Source organism: Coregonus clupeaformis, chromosome 13 (genome assembly GCF_020615455.1).
Source record: "Coregonus clupeaformis isolate EN_2021a chromosome 13, ASM2061545v1, whole genome shotgun sequence".
Lineage (NCBI taxonomy): Eukaryota > Metazoa > Chordata > Actinopteri > Salmoniformes > Salmonidae > Coregonus > Coregonus clupeaformis.
Genome location: NC_059204.1, coordinates 5,626,005 through 5,638,752, shown reverse-complemented (window position 1 = coordinate 5,638,752; position 12,748 = coordinate 5,626,005).

The window sequence follows — 12,748 nt, the reverse complement described above, 5'->3', positions numbered from 1 at the left end:
ACCGGCATGTCAACTGAGCCAGGATCACAGTCAAATGGATTGGGAAGTAGGTCCCAAAGTGCTCTTCCAAGCATTGGAGGTGAGCAGTCATCTGTTTTCTGTTAGAAACATGCACAGCCGAGGGAAGTGGGCATGGTTCGCTTTTGAAAGACTCTCTCTCCAATAATAATTATTTCCTCTGAATCCACTTATTGTATTTCCCCTGCATGCTTGCATTCAGTTTCCCAAATATGTCTGTTACATAAGCAAGGAGACACATTTTATTTTCATTACACAGGAAGTCAACCAAGTCTGTTTTTTTTTTTTACATCCCATTGTGAATGACAACAGTTCCTCCCTCAATGTGAAAAATCTTTGATAACCACCAAGCCTTGGTGTGAAATAGAACATTGTCATGCTCTAATCCCATATCTCCACATAGCTTTGCGAACAGGCGTGCATGCAGTGGATGTGGTTTGATGTAGTTTACAATTGAAGTTACCTGCTGCAGTATTATCGGAGTTCTGTGCTCAGCTCTTTTGCCGCCATTTGCTCTCGGTGTATCATACAATGCGTCCATATGGCAGAGGGAGACACATTCATAACTAGAGTGCAGAGGCCGGCCCGCTGTCCTGCCATAGATGGAGCCCCATCTGTGCAAAAGCCCACGAGCCCACAGTTTTTCCTCAATATAGCCACGCAGCACACTGAACATCTCCTGTGCCGTTTCATGCTCGGGAATCGTGAGGCAGAACAATATGTCCTCGTGAATAGCATCCCCCGACATGTACAGTGAACAAAAGTCAATGCATGGGCATCTCGGCCCTCACAGCTAACGTCCATTTGGAGAGCATAAGCTGGGGAGTTTGAGTTGTTCAGTCAAAGTTCCCTCTTGATTGCTAGCAATAGCATACATTCTTTGTTCAACACTGTTATCTGACAAAGGTATTGATATTAATTACAATGATTTTGAGATACAAAGATGGTATTATAACATATAATATAAAATATATACAGTGGGGAGAACAAGTATTTGATACACTGCCGATTTTGCAGGTTTTCCTACTTACAAAGCATGTAGAGGTCTGTAATTTTTATCATAGGTACACTTCAACTGTGAGAGACGGAATCTAAAACAAAAATCCAGAAAATCACATTGTATGATTTTTAAGTAATTAATTTGCATTTTATTGCATGACATAAGTATTTGATCACCTACCAACCAGTAAGAAATCCGGCTCTCACAGACCTGTTCGTTTTTCTTTAAGAAGCCCTCCTGTTCTCCACACATTACCTGTATTAACTGCACCTGTTTGAACTCATTACCTGTATAAAAGACACCTGTCCACACACTCAATCAAACAGACTCCAACCTCTCCACAATGGCCAAGACCAGAGAGCTGTGTAAGGACATCAGGGATAAAATTGTAGACCTGCACAAGGCTGGGATGGGCTACAGGACAATAGGCAAGCAGCTTGGTGAGAAGGCAACAACTGTTGGCACAATTATTAGAAAACGGAAGAAGTTCAAGATGACGGTCAATCACCCTCGGCCTGGGGCTCCATGCAAGATCTCACCTCGTGGGGCATCAATGATCATGAGGAAGGTGAGGGATCAGCCCAGAACTACACGGCAGGACCTGGTCAATGACCTGAAGAGAGCTGGGACCACAGTCTCAAAGAAAACCATTAGTAACACACTACGCCGTCATGGATTAAAATCCTGCAGCGCACGCAAGGTACCCCTACTCAAGCCAGCGCATGTCCAGGCCCGTCTGAAGTTTGCCAATGACCATCTGGATGATCCAGAGGAGGAATGGGAGAAGGTCATGTGGTCTGATGAGACAAAAATAGAGCTTTTTGGTCTAAACTCCACTCGCCGTGTTTGGAGGAAGAAGAAGGATGAGTACAACCCCAAGAACACCATCCCAACCGTGAAGCATGGAGATGGAAACATCATTCTTTGGGGATGCTTTTTCTGCAAAGGGGACAGGACGACTGCACCATATTGAGGGGGAGGATGGATGGGGCCATGTATCGCGAGATCTTGGCCAACAACCTCCTTCCCTCAGTAAGAGCATTGAAGATGGGTCGTGGCTGGGTCTTCCAGCATGACAACGACCCGAAACACACAGCCAGGGCAACTAAGGAGTGGCTCCGTAAGAAGCATCTCAAGGTCCTGGAGTGGCCTAGCCAGTCTCCAGACCTGAACCCAATAGAAAATCTTTGGAGGGAGCTGAAAGTCCGTATTGCCCAGCGACAGCCCCGAAACCTGAAGGATCTGGAGAAGGTCTGTATGGAGGAGTGGGCCAAAATCCCTGCTGCAGTGTGTGCATACCTGGTCAAGACCTACAGGAAACGTATGATCCATGTAATTGCAAACTAAGGTTTCTGTACCAAATATTAAAGTTATGCTTTTCTGATGTATCAAATACTTATGTCATGCAATAAAATGCAAATTAATTACTTAAAAATCATACAATGTGATTCTCTGGATTTTTGTTTTAGATTCCGTCTCTCACAGTTGAAGTATACCTATGATAAAAATTACAGACCTCTACATGCTTTGCAAGTAGGAAAACCTGCAAAATCGGCAGTGTATCAAATACTTGTTCTCCCCACTCTATACATATTATATACGTCTTTGTCTTATATAACGTCTTTGTATCTCAAAATATATAACTTTATTTTCAGGATTTTGGAAATTCCTCTAGTTTGGGAACTGCTGGCCTTGGGTGTCTTTGGGTAAAACGCCCCCTGCCTGTAATTCTCACAGAAACCACTTTCTGTCACAATTTTCTTACAACACTTTAACTGACTGTCACTACTCTTTCTCAACAAAAAATGTAATCTGTCTAATCTCAACTTTTTAAGTGAGTCCAACAAAACAATTGAGTAAAAATTATCTAATATTTTGTCATTTAGAAAAAGTTAGATCTATAAAAAATGTTATATGTAACCTCCTGTAAAGACTGGATTTGATTTATTATGTGTGGCAATACTCATGTCCGCGTTCTGTAACTGACCGCGTCCATGTATGGTGCGCAGATTGGGCTGAGGTGATCTTGAGGAACAAGGACAGAGTTCACTATTGAGAGTGAGACACCAAAGTTTTTAGTTCAATTAGCTTTTTGCATAATAGTCAGGGACAGTATGAGTTTAGCCAGCTCATTTTCACTCGCTATTCTCTTTTAATTTTGTGAGTCCTCGAGGGACAAACAAACAAACTGCTGGCTAGCCAAGCTAGTCAGTACAGCTAGCCTACCAGGAGCATCCTACTGCCGGCTGCCTGCAGTTGTTCTTCAAGTTAACTCTTGGCACCGATGGAGTTCTCCGGTTGTTTCTTACATTTACATTTACATTTTAGTCATTTAGCAGACACTCTTCTCCAGAGCGACTTACAGTTAGTGAGTGCATACATTATTTAAAAAAATTTATTATTTTATTTTATTTCATACCCCCCGTGGGAATCGAGCCCACAACCCTGGCGTTGCAAACACCATGCTCTACCAACTGAGCTACATCCCTGCAGGCCATTCCCTCCCCTACCCTGGACGACGCTGGTTCAATTGTGCGCCGCCCCATGGGTCTCCCGGTCACAGCCGGCTACGACAGAGCCTGGATTCGAACCAGGATCTCTAGTGGCACAGCTAGCACTGTGATGCAGTGCCTTAGACCACTGCGCCTGTTAAATCCCATGGAATCCTTGGCCCTCTCGTAGACGGATGCTGGCTACCTACCCTTCCTCTGTCCGGTTCTCCTCTCTTCACTGGATGGATGGTAACGTTAGTGTTTAACCCCTGTGTCCAAGGACAAGGACCAAACTTTTAAATATAAAAAAAAAATTCTAAAGTTTTTTATTGTTTGTAAAAAAACTTTAGTTGAGAGCTCTCAAGTGTTTTAACTTTACTATCGGCTGGCTTTTAGGTATGTACACAAATGTATGTGGGCACCCCTTCAAATTAATGGATTAATCTATTTCAGCCACACTCGTTGACGACAGGTGTATAAAATTGAGCACACAGCCATGCTATCAACATTGGTAGTAGAATGGCCCATACTGAAGAGCTCAGTGTCTTTCAACGTGGCACCGTCATACCACCTTTCCAACAACTGTTCGTCAATTTTCTGCCTTGGTCAACTGTAAGTGCTGTTATTGTGAAGTGGAAACGTCTAGGAGCAACAATGGCTTAGCCGCGAAGTGGTAGACCACACAAGCTCACAGAACAGGACCGCCGAGTGCTGAAGTGTGTAAAAATAGTCTGTCCTCGATTGCAACACTCACTACTGAGATCCAAACTGTCTCTGGAAGCAACGTCAGCACAAGGTAATTGTGTTCCATTGTGTGGTTGTATCATAGTTTCTGTGGGTGTACCATAGTATGCATTATAGTTTCTTAATAAGCTAGTAATAACCTTTCAAGTGTTTATGCTTATAAGGTGGAGGCACCACTTTATTCTATACATGGTACATATACATTCTTATGGTATATTTTACCCCTGTATCGTCCATGGGCATACTGACTCATGGCAATACACATACAGTGTCCTGCAGGCCTACATGCTACCATATACACCCCCCTTGTCTACTACTGCCTCACCTATATACAGTATAGGCCCCACCTCATAGAACTCAGGTCTTATCTCTCTATCAGTACTAGCCTAGTTAGTCATAAAAAAGCTGCCTGAAGAAAGGGGGGTCACATATACACTGAGTATACAAAGCATTAAGAACACCTGCTCTTTCCATGACAGACTGACCAGGTGAATCCAGTTGAAAGCTATGATTCCTTATTGACGTCACTTGTTAAATCCACTTCAAATCAGTGTAGATGAAGGGGAGGACACAGATTAAAGAAGGATTTTAAAACCTGTAAGGTGATTATGGTGATTATGACTGGTTTACAATATACTGTTAACCATGGATTGCTGATGCTATGTATTGGCCATTGGTCGGCTATATTGGCACTCCTCAGTAGGAGCAGTCCTCAATAGGAATGAATGGAATTCTACAGTATTTAAATTAATGAGCCAATTGGAAGCTGGGGATGATTAGGTGGCCATGACGGTATGATGGCCAGATTGTGAATTTAGCCAGGACACTGGATTTAACACCCCTACTCTTACGATAAGTGCCATGAGATCTTTAGTGACCACAGAGAGTCAGGACACCTGTTTAACGTCCCATTCGAAAGACAGCACCCTGCACAGGGCAATGTCCCCAATCACTGCCCTGGGGTATTGGGATCTTTTTTTTTTTTACCAGAGGAAAGAGTGCCTCCTACTGGCTCTCCAACACCATCCAGGGAGGGGCACAGCCATGGGTGGGCCTGGGAGGGCATAGGCTCACCCACTGTAGAGCATGGCCCAGCCAATCAGAATGAGTTTTTCCCTACAAAAGGGCTTTATTACAGACAGAAATACTCCTCCCCCCCTCCCCCCCCTTTCCCCCTCTGACTATCCCCCAGGTGAACAAGCCGGAAGTGGAGGTCCTGGGCTGGCGTGGTTACTCATGGTCTGCGGTTGTGAGGCCGGTTGGACGTACTGCCAAATTCTCTAAAACAATGTTGGAGGCGGCTTATGGTAGAGAAATTAACTTTCAAATATCTGGAAACAGCTCTGGTGGACATTCCTGCAGTCAGCATGCCAATTGCACGCACCCTCCATACACACATTTTAGAGAGGCCTTTTATTGTCCCCAGCACAAGGTGCACCTGTGTAATGATCATGCTGTTTAATCAGCTTCTTGATATGCCACACCTGTCAGGTGGATGGATTATCTTGACAAAGGATCAAATGCTCACTAACAGGGATGTAAACTAATTTGTGCACAAAATTTGAGAGAAATAAGCTTTTTGTGCGTATGGAACATTTCTGGGATCTTTTATTTCAGCTCATGAAACATGGGACCAGTACTTTACATGTTGCATTTATATTTTTGTTCAGTGTATATATACACTACCAGTCAAAATGTTGGACATACCTACTCATTCAAGGGTTTTTCTTTATTTTTACATTGTAGAATAATAGTGAAGACATCAAAACTATGAAATAACACATATGGAATCATGACGTAACCAAAAAAGTGTTAAACAAATCAAAATATATTTTATATTTGAGATTCTTCAAATAGCCACCTGCCTTGATGACAGCTTTGCACACTCTTATTTTCTACAATGTAGAAAATAGTAAAAATAAAGAAAAACCCTTGAATGAGTAGGTGTGTCCAAACTTTTGACTGGTACTGTATGTATTTGTATGTTTAGCTCACATAATATCATTTAAAAGTAAGTGTCTGTAATACACTGCTCAAAAAAATAAAGGGAACACTTAAACAACACAATGTAACTCCAAGTCAATCACACTTCTGTGAAATCAAACTGTCCAAGTGCCAAGACCAGAGTAGGCGCGTAAACAAGATGGCGTATTGAATAGAAATCGGTACAAAACACCTCAAGATAAAAACATAATATTCAAAATCAGTAAGTTAGACTAAATATTAGCATTTCATATATTCGCAGTTAATATAATTCAATCTGGATAATAACAGAAATAAGATCATAAGGCTAGAGAAATATATCGACAAATATTACTACAACAAGCAACACCCAAACATGACTGAAGACAAGCGTGGAGAGCCGATCCCCAAAAGAAAACGCGACTCATCGACAGATACAGATGATATATGCTTTTCACCACTAGGTATGGTAAGTAAAGAAAGCGACCTGTTGAAGTCGATAAATGACAAATTGGGCATATTAGAACTGGTCAGTAAAGACGTAAAAGAGTTGAAAGCGAGTCTTCAAATGAGTGACGAAAAAGCTTTGGTAATGGAGAAAGAAACCAAAGAAATAAAAGTGACAGTCTCTAAAATGGAAACGGACGTTAGGGAATTAAAAAAGGAGAACAATCTTCTGAGAGAAGCCTTACTAGACATCCAAACTAGATCGATGAGGGAAAATCTAGTACTTACGGGTATTCAGGAAAAGGAGGGAGAAATAACAGAGAATATTATGAAGGACTTCCTGCATACAGCGCTACAAATCCCACTCGAGGCTGTCGATAAAATCCAACTCGAACGTGTACATCGTTTCGGAAAAAGAGGACAGAAATATGAGCGCCCAATCGTTGCCAAATTTGCTTTTTTTAAGGACAAAGCTATGGTGAAAAGCCTGGGAAAAAGACTTGCTGGCACGAAAATAGGCATGAATGATCAGTTCCCGAAGGAGATTGTAGAAAGGCGCAAAGTTCTGTATCCAATCTTCAAGGAAAACAGATTAAAAGGGAAACGTGTTGCACTAGTGGTGGATAAATTATATATTGACAACCAAATGTTCAGAGACACAAAGACTACTCCATGGCTATTCTAAAAGTTGTAATGGAGGAGTCAAATATTGGAGCACCTGATACTAGCAATGATAGGGATTGTAATATTAAATAATATTTATAGTAAGTATAGTATTTTATAAATGGATAAAACTATATAACAAGCAGAATAATACATCTTTATATACAAATAATTAGAACATGGATTTTTTTGGCGGGAGGTTGTTGTTTTGGCGGATGGTTGTTGTGGTTGGTCCTGTGTTCTCTCTGGCGTCCTTTCCCCCTTGCAGCAGATGTGGATGCGGGTGCGTTTGCACGCTCGGCCCATTTCTTCCGCAGTCAACCATGTGGTGTGCATTTTTGTGTTTGAAAAGGTACGGCGTTAAGTGAGTGAGAGGGGAAATGGTTGCATATCCCAGAGCCGACCGGGGGTCTATGAACAGGGGTAGTGAGAGAGAGAGAGCTTTCAATTTTGTGTAGATGAGGGATATACATTTTTAACTAATCTAATTATTCATTGTCCTATCATGATGGAAAGATCCCTAACCCTATAACCTGGACACCCACCTGAGCGACCCATACACCAAAGAGAAGTTCCCATCTATTTTATGGACCTGCTGTGAATATGCAGCCTAAATAGAGAAATAAATGCGGTCAGAGACCTACTTGAGCAGCACCGCCCCCTCAAGATTCTGAGCCTGCCTGGCAGGGTTGGTCCTACAAAGCCAGAGCCCCCTGGTGGGAGAGCATCATATACAAGGAAATTCTCAAAGCTGCTAATGAGAACCTTGACGACCTTTTACCTAGCCGGTGGGGATTCCGGTGGGGTACGCCCACCCAGGTAGTGGCAGTGCTGGCAACACTGGCTGCAGTAACCCATGGGGAGGGGTCACACTCGGACAATCAGAGAGGGGGTTTATCATTGTGGCCCAGGTGGCACAAAATAATCAAAGGTCTGACCGCATGGAGATGCTTGGGAAAATGGTTACAACAGGGGATCAGAGTGTTTGTGTCTCAGGTGAAGAGGGTGGATCTGATCTCCATCACCTAGGACTTGACATAGATTAAGTAGATTAATCAAATCTCACATTGTTGTCAATTTCTGCTCAATTTGCATGCTTTCTCAATCAGCTTTAACTGTATGTGCACTCGTAGATCAAGTTATTTCTCGAGTTGGGCTCTGGGATATAACAGCCGTTGAGTATCGGATTTTATGGTGGATTGTGGAGGAGGGGGGTTGAGTGTGTTGGAGTATTTGAGTATGTGCGTGTGTGCTGGTCTGGCATCTGTTGTGGGGGGGGGATGTTGGGGGGGTATGGGATGGACCGCGGGAATTATTTGCTAGGATAATAATTGCTTGTCAATTAATTAAATGTAATACAATGGCAATCCTGGTTATATGTTAGAATCCTATGCGTGAACTGCCGACATTATTACGCATATTAATTGATAATGATGGAAAATAGGATATGCATAATAAAAAAATAAATAATAGTTATATAGATATATATATATATATAGAGGTGAAAGCATTGGAAATGCTTTTGGCGGTTAACCTGCTTCTGTTTTGTGGGTGGCACTGTGTGCTGTTTTCGATGGATGGGTCCTGGCCTCTCGGGGCCTTAGGGATACGGAGGGACGTGGGGGGATGCTGATCACTGGGATGACGGCTCAACTTGGGATGGGGAGGGGGCTTTAGCGGGGGAATTAGTGGAGAACAATTGAAGGGTTACTCCGTAGCAATGCAAATATCACGGTACAGCTATATGGACACTCAATCATTACGCTATTTTTTATTGGTAAATTTACAAACATATATAATGATAAATAGACTTGAAACTTGTATCTCATTATGGTGTATGGTGAAATAAGTATAGCCAGTTATAATTGTAATGGCTTAGCTGATAATAACAAAAGAAGAACAATATTTACATGGCTCAAAGAGAAGGAATATAATATCTATTGTATACAGGAAACTCATTCAACAATTCGAGATGAAGTAGCGTGGAAAAAAGAATGGGGGAAATATACTTCTCCCATGGGCAAAGAAATTCAAAAGGGGTGATGATATTAATTAATAGTAATTTCGATCCGAATGTGCAAATTGTCCAAATAGATACGCAAGGTAGATGGATTATTTTAAATATGGTATTGGACCATAAACAGATATGGCTCATTAACCTTTACGGACCAAATAATGATGATCCACAATTCTTTGACAATATATATAATAAATTATCAAGCCTGCAAGCAACTCAAGACAATATTATTATGGTGGGGGATTATAATACTGTTTTAAATAGCTCAATGGACCGAAAAGGAAATCACACCACAAACAATCACCCACATGCTCTTAAGGAAATTGTGAATGTCATGGATACATTAGAACTAGTAGATATATGGAGGCTTAAATATGCTGATCTAGTGAGATATACATGGCGGAGACTGAATCAAGCTAGTCGTCTTGACTTCTTTCTTATCTCATTCTCGTTGGCACCAAAAGTAAAAAAAGTGTTGATAGGGGACAGAATGCGGTCGGACCATCATATAATAGGCATATACATTACTCTGACTGAATTTCCACGTGGGCGAGGATATTGGAAATTTAATCAAAGCCTATTAGATGATGATTTATTTATAATTAGAACAAAGGAATTTATAACTGACTTTTTCCAACATAACATAGGTACAGCGAATCCCCTCATTGTATGGGACACCTTTAAATGTGCCTTTAGAGGCCATGCAATTCAGTACTCATCTCGAAAACAAAAGCAATTTAGGTCAAAAGAGTTTATACTAAGAAAGGAAATAGAAAGTCTAACAGAACAGATAGATGGCAATAAAAACTGTAACATAGAGGCTCAGAATAAATTAGAGGAAAAACAAAAAGAAATGGAAAAACTTATTCAAGAAAGATCAAGTGTAATATATTATAAAAATAAAGCAAACTGGATGGAATATGGGGAAAAATGCACAAAATTCTTTTTTAATCTTCAACATAGGAATGCTACCAAAAAGAACTTAATGAAACTGGTTACAATTGACGGAGTCACCCATAATTCACCTAATGATATTTTGAAGGAAGAAACAAAGTATTTTAAGCATATGTTTTATTTTCAGTCGCCTCCATCTCCTCTAACTGAAGCTAATTGTAGAGATTTTTTTCCTATTGATAATGTCAAATTAACAGCCACACAGAAAGACTCATGTGAAGGTGAAATTACAGAGGAGGAACTTCTGGATGCAATTAAAGACTTTAAGTCCGGGAAAACTCCAGGGTTGGATGGCATACCAATCGAGGTATACCAAACCTTTTTTGATATACTAAGAGGACCGTTATTAGCATGTTTTAACCACTCCTATGTAAATGGTAGATTATCTGACACTCAAGAAGAAGGTCTGATCTCATTATTACTGAAACAGGATACAAGTGGAAAATATAAAGATCCAGTCCATTTACAAAATTGGAGGCCCCTTACACTTCAGTGTTGTGATGCAAAAAATCCTAGCAAAATGTATAGCGCATAGAATTAAAAAGGTATTGTCGGATATTATTCATTCTAATCAGACAGGTTTTTTACATGGAAGATACATTGGAGATAATATAAGGCAAGTATTGGAAACAATAGAACACTATGGAAAATATGGGAAACCAGGCCTGCTATTCATAGCAGACTTCGAAAAGGCATTTGATAAAGTTCGACTGGAATTTATATATAAATGCCTGGAGCATTTCAATTTTGGAGAATCTCTTATAAAATGGGTCAAAATCATGTATAGTAACCCTAGGTGTAAAATAGTAAATAATGGCTATTTCTCAGAAAGTTTCAAACTGTCAAGAGGAGTGAAACAAGGTTGTCCACTATCGGCATATCTATTTATTGTGGCCATCGAGATGTTAGCTATTAAAATCAGATCCAATAATAATATCAGAGGATTAGAAATACAGGGCTTAAAAACAAAGGTGTCATTGTACGCAGATGATTCATGTTTTCTTTTAGATCCACAACTAGAATCCCTCCACAGCCTCATAGAGGATCTAGATACATTTTCTAACCTCTCTGGATTAAAACCAAATTATGACAAATGTACTATATTACGTATTGGATCACAAAAAAATACAATTTTTACATTACCATGTAGTTTACCAATAAAATGGTCTGATGGTGATGTGGATATACTCGGAATACATATCCCAAAGGAAATAAATGATCTCACTTCAATAAATTTTAATAGAAAGTTAGCAAAAATAGATAAGATCTTACTACCATGGAAAGGAAAATACCTGTCAATTTGTGGAAAAATCACCCTGATTAACTCTTTAGTATTATCCCAGTTTACCTATTTGCTTATGGTCTTGCCTACGCCTAGCAAACAGTTTTTTAAATTATATGAGAAAAAAATATTCAATTTTATTTGGAACGGCAAGCCAGACAAAATTAAAAGAGCATATTTATATAATGAATATGAATTCGGAGGACAGAAATTATTAAATATTAAAGCATTAGACCTATCACTAAAATCTTCAGTCATCCAAAAGTTATACTTAAATCCGAACTGGTTCTCAAGCAAATTAGTAAGATTGTCTCACCCACTGTTCAAGAAAGGCCTTTTTCCCTTTATTCAGATTACAACCTCTCACTTTCAGTTATTTGAAAAGGAAATAATCTCCCAAATGTCACTATTTCTAAAACAAGCCATAGAAAGTTGGTTGCAATTTCAATTTAATCCTCCAGAAACGACAGAACAAATAATGCAACAAATATTGTGGTTAAATTCAAATATACTAATTGACAGAATGTTTAAAAAAGGTATAATCTTCGTAAATGATATCATCGGTAGGACTGGTGGAGTTATGTCGCACATGCAGCTAACAAAAACATATGGAAATGTCTGCTCTACCCAAAATTACAACCAAATAATTGCAGCCTTACCGCAAAAGTGGAAGAGGAAAGTTGAAGGGGGAGAAAGTAAGGAACTTGTCTGTCGGCCTTGCATTAAAGAACATAATTGGTTAAGGAAAACTGTGATAAATAAAAAAGTATATCAGTTTCACTTAAGGACCAAAGGATTGACAGCCGTCCCATATAGATTGCAAAATAGTTGGGAAGAGATCTTTGACGTACCGATCCCATGGCATAGTGTTTATGAACTGACACGCAAAACGACACCGGATTCAAAAATTAGAATCTTTCAATTTAAATTATTATATAAAATTCTTGCTACCAATAGAATGTTATTTATATGGGGATACAATCTTCCCAGCTCTGCAGATTTTGCTGTGAAGAGATAGAATCATTAGATCATTTGTTTTGGTTCTGTCCATTTGTAGCTTGTTTTTGGACACAGGTCCAGGAATGGCTAAAGGATTGCAATATTTACCTGGAACTAACCTTGCAGATAGCATTACTGGGTGATCTGAAAAGTCATAGTCAATCAATCAA